This window comes from Artibeus jamaicensis, unplaced genomic scaffold, assembly GCF_021234435.1.
Source record: "Artibeus jamaicensis isolate MK-2021 breed Jamaican fruit bat unplaced genomic scaffold, CSHL_Jam_final contig_797, whole genome shotgun sequence".
NCBI lineage: Eukaryota > Metazoa > Chordata > Mammalia > Chiroptera > Phyllostomidae > Artibeus > Artibeus jamaicensis.
Window position 1 is genome coordinate 14,079,103 of NW_026521977.1, and position 13,142 is coordinate 14,092,244.

At 38.0% G+C, this 13,142-nt stretch overlaps 1 long non-coding RNA gene across 3 annotated transcripts in view; it reads right to left on the bottom strand.

The window, feature by feature from the left end:
• Positions 1–2,261: 2,261 nt before the first annotated feature.
• The window catches only part of LOC119049901 (uncharacterized), a 237,696-nt gene continuing 226,815 nt past the window's right edge, over positions 2,262–13,142 (bottom strand). For all 3 annotated transcript variants that reach the window (XR_008392953.1, XR_008392954.1, XR_008392952.1), the window contains 2 exons: positions 8,367–8,428; positions 2,262–2,639 (listed from right to left, as the gene is read on the bottom strand). This is a non-coding gene — a long non-coding RNA (uncharacterized LOC119049901). The remainder of the gene's footprint in view (positions 2,640–8,366; positions 8,429–13,142) is intronic.

A 13,142-nucleotide genomic window follows, 5' to 3' on the forward strand; every position in this document is an offset into this window, starting at 1 on the left:
CTATTGGCTCTGCATCCTTTTAAAGCATTTGGAACCTCACCAAGACTCAGTTTCACTTCTTGTCATATGAAGACAATAATGCCTACCTTACACAATTATTGTGTGGACTAAATAGTTCTGATAAGAAAAAGGACACATGTGCCTGGTGCGGCTGGAACTTGACACTGAATGAAATGGGCACAATTTAAAGCCCATTCTAGACTCTGATATGCGTCTTTGGCTTTGCTTTTTTTGGTTTTTCTAGATATTAATTAAGGAAAACTAAAAAGTCAAATGTTATAGTAAATTCATAAAATGCCAAACCTGAAGCACGAATAGGAATGAAAACGGATCTGATCAGTGAGGAGTGCCTACCATGCACCCCTCCACCCAGTTCAAGTTTTTCCAAAGCCAGTGTTTATCTCAGTAACGTGAGGAGCTTGATTCAGTGAGTCTAGGGAGGGTTTGGAAATTCTGTATTTGTAACAGTTCCAGGGTGATACTGATGCTTATCATTAGTAAACAATATTTTTGTACAAGGAATAATTTAAGGAAAATAAAAATTTCATAAGCTCTTTTTTCAGAATTCTAGTAGCTTTACTGAGTTTCATAGAGAAAAAAATGCTTGTTATTAGAATTTAAGGTAATGGTAATAGCCGATATTATTGAGAGCTTTTCAAGTGCTAAAATGGCAATGCAAAATGCTTTACAAATATTTTCTTATTTCATCCTCTCAAAAATCCTCATGTACCTCTGCTCTATTAGTATTTCTATAACAGAAGCCCAAAGAAGTTAAATAATTTGGCCACACTCATGTTAATATCATAGTGTATATTTCTTTTCAAAACGAATCTGTTACAGTTCTAAGCCTGTACAACTTTCTGCCTCTTGTTTACTGAAAAGCAATATTAGTGAGAAATTAGGCACCCTACTTCAAAAAATAATGTTACTAAAAGAGCAAATTTGAAATTGAGAGATATGGAAACTACATTCTAAACTTTCTTTTAAATCAAACTTTAGAGTTCACAAAGAACATTTATATGCATTGTCTTATTTTAATCTTTGAAATTCAAGTTCAGTGGTTTTATAATTCCCAGTTCATATGCAATGCCTACAACAACGTTTAACACTTAATAGGTGTTTCATAAATACTCACTGAGTTATAAACATGCTGAGTGAATGAATTGGTTGGTGCTAATGGTCTGAGGCCCTGTTGAAGAAGACTGAAGGCTAGGAGAGAGGGCATGTTTCGAGGGATTTGTGACAGAGGCCATGGCTGTGCCCAGCCTATGTCACATACTGCCCTCCGTGTACTAGGACATCAGCCCTTGAGGGCAAAGCTGATTTTGCGTTAAGTCCCTGAGCCTAGTAGTACACACAAGATTTGGTAGAAACGAGGTAAAATGTGGAGAAATTGATGTAAATAGATAGACCGGTGAGAGTCCAATTTCAAAATAAAGACATGATACAAGATTAGAAATTGAAATACAGGATTGGTGCACATACAAGATAGATGTGGCAGTAACTCACTCATGTTCTCCACCTAAATGTGTTCACCAAAAAGGAGGTGGAGAATTGGGGGTTGGTCCACGAAGAATAAGAGGAATCGCTGTTAATAGCACCAGCCAAGACCAGTTCAATGAAGGGTGTGTGGTGGTTCTGGGTGTGGCTTTTCCAGTCATTTTTTGACAGGTAACTCCCTAAATGGAGATGAATGCCTCTATTTCATTTAGCCCAGTAAAGTTAAATATTTAAAATATTTATAGCTAACTCACCATACAGCTGGGCTATGCTAACTAGACACCTGACTGTATAGACTTCCCAGAATAAGTACAATGATAATTTGACATTCTCATGTATAGCTCTAGATAAAGACAAAGATTGAGGGGGAAATTTTCCCCTACCAAATATTTCAGAATAGACCAGGTTATGGTTTCATAACAAAAAAAAAAACACAAAATCTCAGTAACACGCAAACCAAAATTTTATTTTTTAGATAATAATTAACTCTTTATTAATGATTTGATACCATTGCTTTTATAGCCTCACAGAAGTGCCATTTTTATGAGGTTTTTAAATTTTTTATTTAATTATTTTTCAAGTACAGTATTGTCTTTTACTCCCATCCCAGCCCACCACCACCTCCCCCGTGCCCCCCACCTCCCTCCCATTTCCACCCCCCTTAGTTGTTGTCCATGTGTCCTTTATACTAGTTCCTGTAAATCCTTCCCCTTTTTTCCCTGAAATTCCCTCCCCTCTCCCCTCTGGTTACTGTCCCCCTGTTCTCCATTTCAGTGCCATTGTTTTTATTTTGCTTGCTTGTTTTGTTTTGTTGTTTAGCTTCCTGTTAAAGGTGAGATCATATGGTATTTGTCTTTCAATGCCTGGCTAATTTCATTCAGCATAATGCTTTCCAATTCCATCCAAGCTGTTGCAAAGGGTAGGAGTAAATGAATGGAAAAAAATTATGGTACATATACACAATGGAGTTCTATGCAGCAGAAAGAAAAAAGGAGCTCCTACCAAAATTTTATTTCTCACTCATGCTTACATATCTAAATGGCTTGGCAGTGGGTTTCTGCTCCTTGTAGTCACTCAAAGTAACAAGGAAGCTCCATCTTAATACACGCTTCATAGTCACTTCAGCACGCAAGTGTAAACTGTGAAAGGAAGAAAAGGCACCCATTAAGAAGGGCTCAAATAGAAAAATATTTAAGCAGGGCCTAGCAGCTATTTCTGCACAGGTGCCTCTCGTACATAATGCACTTCGTGAAGAAGCCTCTGCACTAGACTACCTGCCTACACTGTTTGTGCTACCTGAGCCAGCACTTATACAGGAGTTCCTGGAATCCTATTTTAACCAACAAGACAGAGGCTTTCCCCATCCAATCAGAGCTGCACAGCTTTAAACAATCAGGGTGGCTTTGTTCTGACCAATCAGCACAGTGCCTTTGGACCAATTAAACTGTGAGGATTTAGAGTCCTCATTTGTATTGAGGGACAAATCAAGGACTTTGGTTCATTTAAGCCAGCTCCCCACTGGCTCAATGAGTGCACTTTGCACCAAAGACTGAAGTCTGAAGACTGTGTTTTCCTGGCCAGTGTTGAAACACCAAGGGCATTTCGCCAGAGTGGAGCAGAATGTTGTAGAGCACAGATGCCTAGGGGACGAGGGGCCTGCCCCACCTCCTGCCATGGCCATACAGACATGGGTTTATTTCTGGGCATCTGTTCTGTTCCATTGATCTATATATCTGTTTTTATGCCATACCAGGCTGCTTTGATTACTATGGCCTTGTAGTATAGTCAGATATCAGGCAGTATGATACCTCCAACTTTGTTCTTCTTTTTCAATATTGCTGAGGCTATTTGGGGTATTTTGTGGTTTCATACAAATTTTTGAAAAACTCGTTCTATTTCTGTGAAATACACCATTGTTGTTTTGACAGGATTTACATTGAATGTATAGATTTGGGGAAAATATGGATATTCTAATGATGTTAATTCTTCCTATCAAGCAAGGAACATGATATATGCTTCCACATATGTGTATGTTCTTCAATTTCCTTATAATATACCAAGTATAGGTCTTTTATCACTTTGGTTAAATTTATTCTTACATATTCTTATTTTTTGACACAATTTTAAATAAGATTATTTATTGGTATATAAAAATGCAACTGATTTCTGAATATTAATTGTGTATCCTGCTACATTATTTAATTCATCGATCAGTTCTGGTAGTTTTATGGTGGAGTCTTGAGGGTTCTCTATGTACAGTATCATGTTGTCTGCAAATAATGACAGTTTTACTTCTTCCTTTTCAATTTGGAGGCTTTTTATTTCTTCTTCTTGTCTGTTTGCTATGGCTAGGATTTCCAGTTCTATGCTGAATAAGAATGGTGAAGGACAATATCTTTGTCTTGCTCCTGGTCTTTAAAAAATTCTTTTAATTTTTCCCTTTTAAGTATGATGTTGGCTGTGGGTTTGTCATACATGGCCTTTATTATGTTGTGGTTTGTTCCCTTTATTTCTACTTTGCTCACAGGTTTTTGCCATAAATGGGCGTTGGATATTATCAAATGCCTTTCTGCATTTATTGAGATTTTTATTCTGCATTTTGTTTATGTGGTATATCATATTAATTGACTTGCAGATCTGTACCAACCTTGCATCCAAGATATAATGCTAGGGTCTTAAAATTAACTGGGGAGTCTTTCCTCCTCTAGAATTTTTTGGAATAGTTTGAAGAGGATGGCGTTGCTTCTTCTTTGAATGTTTGGTAAAATTCACCTGCGAACTTACCTGATTTAGGACTTTTGTTTACAGGGCATTTTTTTATTACTCCTTCAATTTCATTGAGTTGTAATTGGTCTGTTCATATTTTCTAATTCTTCCTGATTTAGTTTTGGAAGATTTTGTTTCTAAAAATGTATCCGTTTTTTCCCGATCATCCAATTTGTTGGTATATAGTATTTTGTAATATTTTCTTACAATTATTTTTTATTTCTTTGGTGTCAGTTTTTACTTCTCTTCTTTCAGTTCTGATTTTATTTATTTGAGTCTTCTCTCTTTTTCCTTTATAAGTATGGTTAAAGGTTTGTCAATCTTGTTTACCTTTCCAAAGAATCAGGTTTTGGTTTCATTATTTGCGTTTGGCCCATCTGTGGGTGGGGTCAACCCTCTGGCTAGTTATGAGGATTAACACAACTGCCCTGGCTTGCAGTGGCCTGGCTGATTTGGGCAGACACATGGAGCAGCTACTCCCTCCTGCAGTGTGGACCAGACACGGTGAGGGGTCAGTATGCTACGCAGGCACTCTGGCCCACAGGAGTGCGCTGTGTGGAGGAGGGGAAGGGGTCTCTGCCCCAGAGCCACACAACTCTGCCTCTGATTTTCCCCAAGTTCTTCCTCAAGATCACTTCAAGAAAGTCTATACCCCAGGTGTAGGCAGCAGACTTCTCCAGAAGGTGTGAGCTCACCAGAGTGGGACAGCAAAGATGCCAGGAGGGTGGGGCTTGCACAGTCTTTCCAGTCCAATGCAGTTTAGAGGGAAGTGCTCCCAGCAGGAAAGATGACATCTGTGTGAAGTGTGGGAAATGGACTCAGCATAGGGACTCTAGTTGCTATCCCTTCAGCTTTCTTCCCAGAGCCACACCACTGGGTCTATCCTTGTAAGATTCTGCAAACAAAATTTTGTGTGCTGGGCCTTTAAGAGGACTCCTGGATTACTAGTAGGCTGCAGTCTTTCTCTGGGGACAGGATTCCTGCTAATTTTCACAGCCAGATATTATGTGAGCACCTCTTTTCAGCTCCGTTGCTAGAGGCTAGGAAACTCTGTGTGGGGTTGAGACCCCACCTTCCTAATGGGGGACCTTTGCAGCTAAAACATCTCTTTGAATTTTCAGCCTTCACGCATCACATATGGGTACAGGGCCAGCCTGCATCACCCTTCCTGTCTCTGCCCTTCCAAGAAGTCTTGGTGTGGCTTCTTTGGTAAATCCTTGGTTATGAGACTTCTGTCCAGCTGGTCCACAGTTGGTTATTCAGGTTGATGGTTCTATGATGCAATTGTAATTCCAGCTCAGGCCTGGGAGGAGGTGAGTGAAACTTCCACCTGCTCCACTGACATATTCTTCCTCCTTTATTGACATTCTTATATTTTGTTTTGAGGTTTGGGTTTATTACATGGAAATGGTTTAATATTATCAGGTTTTGTTTGTAAGTTTTTATATCCTGGATCAGAACAGCACTTAGAATATGGCTAATATTTCCCCACTACTGTAACAAAATTCTTTTGACTAATCTACCCAACACTCAGTGAATAATGAAGTTTCCCACACTGCGCAGTTGGAACTGGACCCCTTCTAGCCCCACGCAAGCCCCAGAGACTGTTTCCTCTAATCCTTTAGTGTGGTTCCTACTTCCGGTAGTTTCTTTATATGCATGTGCTGATCAGTACTCATCTAAAGATGTGAGGGAGATGCCTGCAGACCTCTGGAGGTCCTTCTCTGTGCAGTTACATGTACCCTCTCCACTACTCTGATCTGTGAACTCTCCCAGCTTCACCTCCCTGGGTACCTGGCCCCATTTTCTCAACTCAGGGAGGCCACCTGGGTTGCCCCTCCCTAGACTATGTCTGGCTTCACTCATTTCATAGGTCACTGTTATCCTTTACCTGATGCCCAATGTCTTGAAAACTCTTATTTTATGTACTATGTCTGGTGGTTTAGTTAGAGGGTATTTAATCTGTTACTCCATGTTTTCCAGAAGCATAAATCAATGTGAGGTATATATACATAGATATACACACACATATATATATACACTTAGGTCTTAAGTTTACCTATAATATTTGAGTTCATATGATTTGATGATATTCTGTTTTTAGTATTTGGGATGACATTTTCCAATCAATAGTCTTGCTTCCTCACACTAAAATACCTATAAACCCATTTGGTTTAGGATTCAAAAGCCAGGATCCCAAAATATTAAAATACCTAGAGTAAGAGGAAAACACAAAAACATTTTGCCTGAACATTGCCAAACATCTAAGATCTGGCTGTATCCAAAAAGCCTGATGTTTGGTTTCATATAGACCCAACATCCAAATGTGTATTTTTTCTCTTTCCTGTCAGCTGTTGGAGCTCCACACCCACAGTGAATTCCACAGTGCAGACCATAGCAAATCCACCATTCCAGACCTAATCCCTTTCTTCTCCTCCAACAGCTTGGGAATGCAGCTGTACCTGAGCCAAGGAGGGCCCGGGAAGTTACAAATAAGAAATACACTCATTTACCTGGAGACTGCAAAAATCATTCTACAATTAGAAAGCAAAATTTTAATGTTGAATCCCTTTTAGTTATTTTTAAACTTATTTTTATTATTCCTGGCAAGAATATTTTCTTCTCCTGGGATCATTTTGCCCTTTTCCATTTGACTCCTGCTTTTGAGATAAAGCCATTATCAATAAACCATTTGGAAGGAGAACAGAGGAAGATGGGTTATCCCAGGCAGAGAGCTTCAAACTCTTTTTATCCAAACACACATTGACCCCCTAATGCTAACTAAAATCCCAAAGAAAAGACTGAGAACATTCTTATTTTGCATTCTCTCTCTATTAAACATCTTCAACCCTATTATATTACTATGCTGTCATAACAGTGTTATTAATAGTCACGTGATGTTCCACTGTTGATAAACTATAATTCTCTGTCAGTTTGTACCAGACACTGGTCTGTTTTGAGGAACAAGTGATTTTCTATCTTTATATACTGTTGTGAGTCTCCAAACACCATCAGTTACTTTGTTACTTGACAGACCTCCCTGGTAGTACATGCTCTATTTTTAAACTTGGTTAAAAATCCAACTTCATTTTTATTTCTCACAGCTTTGCAAAAAAAATACTTTGAAAGATTTTTCCCATGATTAGTGTTAAGACTAAAACAAATTTTGTTGTTAAACTTTACTAAAATCTGCCCTCTTTGTCATTTTTGAGAATAAGAAATTATGCCTTTCTCCCCCATTTTCTATACAGCAACATTGTGGACAATGGTGCGTCTTCAAACTTGGCTTAAATATCCCTGAAGGAAACCTTTGTTTAGAGTAAAAAACAAACAAAACTGAAAAAACATGCTAAATATCTAATAATGTGTATTTTTTTCCTCTGTATATTACAGGATATAAATTAGGCAATGAAGCTACCTAATAGAAATCCCTTCCATTTAGGTGATGGTGTGAGAAAAAAAAAATCTATGAAGCAGCAGTCTTAATAAATATACAAGGGTTTTGGAGGTAAGAAAGAAAAAAAAAGATTAAAATCCATTGGGTTTAGACTATTTTCCCTGACTATAATTCCTGAATTTTAGGATTTCTGGTGAGGAGCTGTCTCCTTAGTCTAGTATAGAGAGGCTTCATCACAAAATAACTCCACAGCACATGGGACTGCATCTCCCCCCTTGCTTTGCCCTATAGCCCAACCCATAACACTGGCAATAACAATTCCAATTCTGAAAATCTGGAAATTTAACCTCCAAGTCTACACAAATGGAACATGCTGTTTTTTATTTCAACAATGGAAGGAATCTATCAGGGGCTCCTGAATCCAGAGGCTTGGGTATCTGGCTTCAGAGGCAAGCACTTCAAAAGACTAATGCAGATGCAAGTTTGCAGTCTGCACACCCAGATGAGACCGCCGGGGAAGCACTTCCCCTGAAGAATACGAAGTCAGGAGCTCCATGAGGCCAGGGCTTTCAGAAAGCGGCCCAAGTTTTCCTACCTCTTTGAACTGTTTCCCTTCTTCTTTTTCCTCCTAAAATTTATACTACACCCTATGGTAGAAAATGTGAGGAGTGCGAACAAAATTAAAGAAGAACATAACTTTTACCTCTACCCCTTATGCACGATTCCACGTTCCTTGGTTTCCATTACCCACGGCCAAACCATGGTCTGAAAATATTAAACAGAAAATTGCAGAAATAAAAAAAGTGTTTTAAGTTTTAAATCAAGCACTGTGCTGCCTGGCATGATAAAAATCTCGCACTGTCCCACTCCATCCCGGCCCGGATATGGATCACCCTTTGCCCAGCATTCCCGCGTCATGTACTAGCCACCTAGGTTGTTGGACCGACCAGCGCAGTATCACAGAGTCTGTTTTCACGTAATTCTCGGAGCATCTTAACGTTATGCACAAAGCCTATGTCATCCACCTCACTCCATCTCATCACGTCGACATTGCGTCATCTCACGTCACCACGAAAACAAGGGTGAGTGCAGTGCAATAAAGAGTTTGAGAGAAAGACCGCATTCACGTAACTATGATTACACTACGTTGTAATAGTTGTTTCCTTTTATTACTAGTTGTTGCTAATCTCTTACTGTGCCTAATTTGTACATTAAGCTTTATCATAGGCATGTACAATATGCATAGGAAAAAACATAGCACACACAGGCTTTCATACCACCCGCGGTTTCAGGTGTCCCTTGGGAACTGTGGAACGTATCTCCTGCAGAAAAAGGGGAGCTACTGTACGCCCTCCAAGAAGTAAGCATACTGCCTTTCGTCATATTATCACCTTGGCTTTGCACTGTTGTCTTTGTTGTTACTGTTCTTTTATTAACCACTTTTAATATAGTAAATGTAACTATATTAAATAACCAGAGTAAGTTTAACTATATTAATAAAATAGTTTTGTCATTTTTAGTAATAGTTTGTCATTTTATTAAAATAACTTTTAATTTTTAAAAGGTTTTCAAAATATTTCCAACATGTGGATGCATCATATATTTAGCGTTTTTTTACTCAGGACATCCTGTTTTTTCTAGCTTTCTGTTCTTAGAAAGTGACGCAATAAACTGATTTACTTGTAAAACTCTCTATGCATTTATGTTAACGGCTCTGGTATGTATACTAGAAACAAAATTATTAATTCTACGATTATGGAAACTTTTTTTTGCTTTTCTTTTATTCAAAAAAGTGTAAATCTCCCAATGCAACTAGCCACGCTGCTTTGCAAAAAAGTCAGACCCATTAATATCCCCACATTCAATGTATGAGAATGCTTGTTTTTCTGTGCCATTATAGCATTAAGAAATATAATTATTTTATATTAAGATATTAGGATAAACATCCCATGGTTATTTTCATTTTTGTTTTTTCATTACTTGGAAGATTACATACTTAATATGTTAAATTGGTATATGATTTTCTCTACTAAAAACTGCCTATTTATGTTGCTTATGTGTTTATCTTCTAGGCTTGTAGTGTTTTTCTCATTGAGTTCTATGACCACAATATACACTAAGAATATTAAACATTTCTTATCCAAATGTGTTGCAAATGTTGTTCCAAGTCATTTAATGTAACCATAATGATCTTTACATATTCTTTATTATGTAACCAAATCTACTCCATTTTCCTTTTGTGACTGTTTACATTGTTTTATGTGCTATTCATTCTTTACAGAGCTGTAGTATCATAGCATACTGTAGGGGTGGCAAGTGGCAACGCAGACTCAACTCCAACAAAGCCGTTGTTGGTTACGAACAAAATTTTGCAGGAAAATTTCATCAGTAAAGGAATATGTTTTTCTTATCTAAATAATCTTTGGCTACATGATACATAACCACTGTTGAAAAGTCTTAACCATACATTCATGAAATGCATTTAGGATCTATATCATCAGTCCTCTCATGTCTATGGTTCAAAACATACAGTCAATAGTTAATTGATAACCTCATTTATTTTGTAACCATTTGCTTCATACTTCTATCAACAAATATTTGTTAAAGCACCTACACTGAACTTGGTCAGAAGTTTTAAGCAACAGCCTGTCTAAATGAAGATTCAATATCTAAAGACCATATTTAAGTGAATTATTTTATAGCTAACCTCCAGATAAAACTTATTCTTCTACCTCCATCTGTCTGATATCTAGTCACCAGGGTCCTCAGCAGCAAGGGCCAAGTGAGGTGTAAGGGAAAGAAGTGAGAAGGAAAGTGTGAGTGTCCATTAGGCGACATAGAGCTAAAAAATAAGAAGTGGAGTAAACCGGGTCCACCCTGGAACTTGGATCTGGAAATACGCTTTCTGAAATGTGTTCAGACTTCTCCCAGAGGCAATAATGGCAAGCCCATTTTGACTCATCTTCAAAATAGCCCCTATCATCCTTTTCCAACTGCATTTCTTTAGAATTAAAAGTTGGATTTGGATTTGGACTCAAAATATAATCAAGGACTTGTTCACTGCTGGGCAATTTTGAAATCTTTAGGATCTTGAAAAAAGAGGCCTCTAAGAACTAAGAAATACAAGTGTGGAAGATGTTCCTGTTTTCTGACAAAGAAAAAAAAAGAAATGCTATGATTAACCCTGCCACATCCCTCCACTCCCTATTCCAGCTGATACCTGAGGGGCTTCTGGTTGTCCATTTTGTGGACTCCTTTATAAGTTTTATTAAGACCAGAAACAGCCTTGACTAAGGGACTGACTCAGCCCCATGGTTTCTCAGTAACCTTAGTCAGTGGCTCTTGGCCTGAAAATTTCATGACACTTGTTCTGTTTCCATTTAGATGTGAGTTTTCACTCCCTCGAATCATCATAGGTTTCACAGGTCCTTCTCCTATGGTCCTAAACTTACATTTCCATTTACAGGCTCTTTGTACCCTGGGGCCCCTACAACATCCACAGACTGTACAGCTGCATCTACAACTTGTTTTCCCATGTGCTTGCTCATATAGCAGCTCATATAGAACAAAGGGCTTACACAACTGAAGTGAGACTTATGTCCTCTCTTCACACTTCATTTCTCTGCCTTTTCTCATCTCTTCTAATTCTATTAGAACTGATCATTCAAATGGTGAGAAAAAATAGAATACTACTCAGAAAGGGAAATAGATATTTGTTAAAGCACCTACGCTGAACTTGGTCAGAAGTTTTAAGCAACAGCCTGTCTAAATGAAGATTCAATATCTAAAGACCATATGTAAGTGAATTATTTTATAGCTAACCTCCTAATAAGTGAATTATTTTATAGCTAACCAGCTAACGTCTGGTTTTTCTCAAAGCTGGTTGGATCATAAACCAGGGTGGGCACTTCCAATAGCAGAAAAGTAAAAAAAAAAAAAAAAAAATTACCAGGACAAGAGCAAATTACATGTAGCATGATCTGATGTCTCTGCAGTTTACAGCCCAGAATATTCTAGGACTGTACGTACAAACTGCTACACAGTTTACTTAGGATGGGTCAAAAGTCAGCCCTCTCAGTGATACTCCCTTCTTCTGAATGTTCCAAATATTGGAACTCACAGGGCTCTATCCCCTCTCTTCTGCCAGGATCATCCAGATTAAGTGTGAGCCATCACTGGCTGATTTGGCCAGATAAAACAAGGCTGCAGTTAGATTATCTGACCATCATTAAGTAGAATTCCTTAAATTCTACAGTTTGGTTATCTCAACAACTAACAAATATTTGGATATCTGCTTGGCTCCGTGCTAATTACAAAGAAGATAAAGGTAAATAAAACACATCCCTACCTTGAACACACAGTCAAGTGTGGGGGATATGTTAGGTTAACAGATCATAAAATAAAATGCAATGCACACCATAAAAGAACAAAAAATGTACCATTGAACACTAACTACAAAAACAACTTCTCAAAACACTAAAGAGGAAGTGACCAACTTATCCTAGGGTGCTCGCATGTATGAAGTACTTCCTTTGATCCCGGCAGTGGAGAGAGAGAAGTGAACAGGTTTCTATCCTCTTGTAGTGTAAGTCAAGCTGTAAAGACAAACCTAAAACAAATAAATACATAAATTAAGGCACAATTTAAATAGTGGAAAGTACCATGAGGAAAAGAACAGGGTGACATAAAGTGGAATGATAGAGAGAGCTAATTAAAATCCAGAAATCAAGAAAGAGCTTTTAGAAGAAATGACATTAAAGTTAATGCATGAGAGGAAGTGACATTACACTTAAGCATAGAGGAGAGTTACTGAGTCACCTTGGCTTGCAGCAGACTTGAATTTGGTGTTAGCATTCTTACCGAAGTGTATCATAGCTTATTCTGTATAATAGAAGAAGACTGGGAGAACCGACCAGGCACTTCCCACATTATACCTACTTCCTTGTAAGCGTTCTAATTATATTTTCATAGGTGTGTTTTATTACCTCTATGTAATGGGAACTTTGTAATTGTTCTTGTTAATTAGTGCTCCTCAGCTCTTAACCAATCTTCTTAGAGCAAATAATAATGACCACTTCACTGAGTTAGTGACAAATAAATAGCACAAAAGATAATCAAAAATTTATTCTTTTCTATCTTTTCCTCCTTGCTTGCTTGCTATCTTTCTTCCCTCCATACTTCTCTCTTTCATTTCTCTCTTGTCCATTTCTCTTTTTCTCTCCTTCCTACCCTCTGTAAACAATGGCTGCTCGATGAATTACTATCGATTACTTGTTGATTGATCAAATAACCTTAAAGTGTTAAATACACTTCATCTCCCCCCTTTTCTTCTCTTCTCCCACCCAGATCCCTACTCTGGTCCAGGCTAACTCTTTTTGTATTTTTTTCTTCTTTTCATGGTATAGAAATTCAGTCTTGCAGTTTTAGAGGGATTTAAAAGTGAGAGCTTCCACTTCCCAAAGGCCCCTTGTGGGTTTCT